We start from the raw sequence: 3,407 nt of genomic DNA, 5'->3' as shown, positions 1-3,407 counted from the left end.
AGCTGCACCACACCTGAAGTAAAAGGGACTGCCATTTAGTTGGGCTTAATTCTCTTCTCTAAGAAGTTACTTCAGGAAGGGACTAAGGCAGGTGAAAGCTGAATTCCTCTAAGCAGAAGGAGGCTGAGGCAGCATTGCAGTCCAGCTCTGGGGGAGTCTGACAATAAATGAGAAGGAGCTGAAAAATGAGTAATAGAAAAATCAAAGGGGACAAAAGCCTGAAGTTACCAAAGATTTCAGGAGGAAGAAATTTTAATTTTAAACCTTGAACAAAAAAAAATGAATCAACATCTGATGAGGTAAATCATCCGATAATTGAGAGATCTATCAATTTTTTAAAATGCATAGAACTACAGCAGGTTCCTAGATGGTTCAAGACAAATAAGAAGCATAAAATCAGAATTTATGGCTTACGTAGCAAAAAAAATTAGCAGAACAGAAAAATTTGAATCACGCTGATGTTTATAAAGAAATGAAAATATAAAGAAAAAATGCCTAATTAGGAATACAAACACACCGAAGTGAAGGATGATCTTGAAGAACAGAAACAAAAAACAATAAAGTTAAAAGATCAAATGATATCGATATAAGCAAAACATATTTATCTCAAAAACTGAATGCACAGAGACAACTTAAAGATCTCAGGTCTCCTAGAGGAACGTAACAAGTCAAAACGCCACCATACAAGAAGTGGTAGAAAAAAGCTGCTCAGAATTCCTGGGCACAGAAAAAAAAGTGCCAGTCAAAAGAATCTACAAATCACCTAAAAAAACCCCATGATGCTGTAAACTCTAAGGCACAAAGTAGTTAAATTTAGCAATTCCAATAATAAAAAAAAATTTCAAGTAACCAGAGGACCTTTAAATACGAAGGAAATGAAATTTGAATAACACGACTACTTTGCACCCACCAGAATCTATAGAAAGGAATAGAATAACATGGTCCAAAAAGCAAAGAGCCTCAAGATGAAATCTGAGGTGACATGCCCAGCAAAACTGAACCTGAGCATCAATGCAAACAGTTGGATCTAATAAAAGAGAAGCATTTAAAGAATTCCTCTAGAAATCCATATGGGAGCATATATATATATGTATATATTTATATACACACACATACATATATATGTTTTGCAAATACCTCGCACAACAGAAATATAGGAATGTTAATAAATACAGCTACCAAGAAAAGCATAAGTAACAAAACAAATTACTTCAGAGAGTAAAAATAAGACTACAAGAGACATCTACGGGGTTAACAACCACAGCGGGGCAGTGGGCACTTCGCCCACTGCCATCTCGCTCGCCTTCCAGCTGCTTACCCTCAGCCCCCACAGCCTCGCCGGCCCGTCCTCAGCCACAAGATGAAGATCGAGGTGAAAAGCACGGCGAAGACGCAGCGCATCGCCTCGCACAGCCACGTGAAGGGGCTGGGGCTGGACGAGAGCGGCCTGTTCCTGGCTGGTGGGGCAGGAGAATGCCTGCGGGGCATGTGGTGTGATAGTAGAATTAATCAAAAGCAAGAAAATGGCTGGGAGAGCTATTTTGTTGGGAGGACCTTGTGGAACTGGCAAGACAGCCCTAGCCCTGGCTATTGCTCAAGACTTGGGTAGTAAGGTCCCCTTCTGTCCCATGGTGGGAAGTGAAGTCTACTCTACGGAAATTAAGAAGACAGAAGTTCTGATGGAAAACTTCAGAAAAGCAGTTGATCTGAGGATAAAGAAGACCAAGGAAGTTTATGAAGGTGAAGTCACAGAATTAACTCCATGTGAGATGGAAAACCCCTTGGGTGGATATGGCAAAACCATCAGCCATGTAATCATAGGACTTAAAATGGCAAACGGAACCAAACAGTTGAAACTGGACCCTAGCATCTTTGAAAGTTTGCAGAAAGAGCGAGTGGAGGCTGGAGACATGATAGATATAGAAGCAAACTGGTGCAGCGAAGAGGCAAGGCAGCAGGTGTGATACCTATGCTACCGAATTCGACCTTGAAGCGGAAGAGTATGTTCCCTTGCCAAAGGGTGATGTGCACAAAAAGAAGGAAATTATTCAGAATGTGACCCTCCATGACTTGGATGTTGTCAATGCTAGGTCCCAGGGAGGGCAGGACATCCTTTCTATGATGGGCCAGTTAACGAAGCCAAAGAAGACTGAAATCACAGACAAGCTTCGAAGGGAGATCAACAAGGTGGTCAACAAGTACATCGACCAGGGCAGAGCAGAGTTGGTTCCGGGTGTGCTGTTTGTTGACGAGGTGCACATGCTGGACATCTAATGCTTCACCTACCCTCACCGAGCCCTGGAGTCTTCCATTGCTCCCACCGTCATCTTCCCTTCCAACTGGGACAACTGCATCATCAGGGGTACCGAGGACGTGATCTCTCCTAGTGAAATTCCCCTTGACTTTCTGGATAGAGGGATGATCATCCGCACCATGCTGTACACCCCACAAGAAATGAAACAGATCATAAAAATCAGAGCCCAGACAGCAGGGATCAACATGAGTGAGGGAGCATTGAACCACCTGGGAGACATTGGTACCAAGACAACATTCAGATACTCAGTGCAGCTCCTGACCCCAGCCAACCTGCTGGCCAAGATCAGTGGGAAAGACAGTATTGAGAAGGAACATGTGGAAGAAATTAATGAACTCTTCTGTGATGCCAAGTCTTCAGCCAAAATCCTAGCTGATCTACAGGATAAACATATGAAGTAAAATGATGGTTGCATCTTAATCCTTTGGAGTTTAAATGAAAAGACACCAGGCCTGCTAAAACAGCAAAGATGCAAGGATGGATATTTCTGGAGCAGAGAAACCTCTGGACTTAATGGCTGTGTTCACTTAGTTATATTATCAATTTTGTGTGAAACAATTAATTTAAAATGATCATATCTTCTCCCATAGTCGCTGTGTTTCAAACTTCACCTGAAATATCTTCTAATAAATCTTTTTAGTTTAAGAAAAACAAACAACAAAATAACAATTGAGGGACCATTAGATAGATAGTAGATTGGGGAAAAGGATAGCCAGGGTCCCCTTTTCCCAGGATACCCAGGGAAAAGGATAGCCAGAAGCAAAACACCTTTGAGGAGGGACAGGGTGAAAGGAGAGAGAAAATAGAATAAACAGGTGAGACAGGATGGAGGGAAATATAGTTAGCCATAGTAACTGTGAAAATAAATTTTGAAGCAAGTTTCTCTGAAAAAGGCCTCATTTCTCAAACATATAGAGAACTGAGTCAATTTATAAAAATAAGAGCCATTCCCAAACTGATAAAGATGATAAAGAGATAAAGATGAGAACAGAATGTAAAGAGAAGAATTAATCTGGAGGAATAGCCCTGAAACACCATGGACAAAAGCCTCATAACACCCCACCTATGACTGAGTTAATATTTTTTCCTTTTT

The 3,407-nt window shown here is 41.3% G+C and overlaps 1 pseudogene; it reads left to right on the top strand.

Moving 5' to 3' along the window:
- The first annotated feature begins 1,360 nt into the window (after window positions 1-1,360).
- Window positions 1,361-2,715, top strand: LOC140511260 (ruvB-like 1 pseudogene; annotated as a pseudogene).
- The last annotated feature ends 692 nt before the right edge of the window (window positions 2,716-3,407 follow it).

Source organism: Notamacropus eugenii, chromosome 6 (genome assembly GCF_028372415.1).
Source record: "Notamacropus eugenii isolate mMacEug1 chromosome 6, mMacEug1.pri_v2, whole genome shotgun sequence".
Lineage (NCBI taxonomy): Eukaryota > Metazoa > Chordata > Mammalia > Diprotodontia > Macropodidae > Notamacropus > Notamacropus eugenii.
This window is presented reverse-complemented; position numbering and strand designations above follow the sequence as displayed.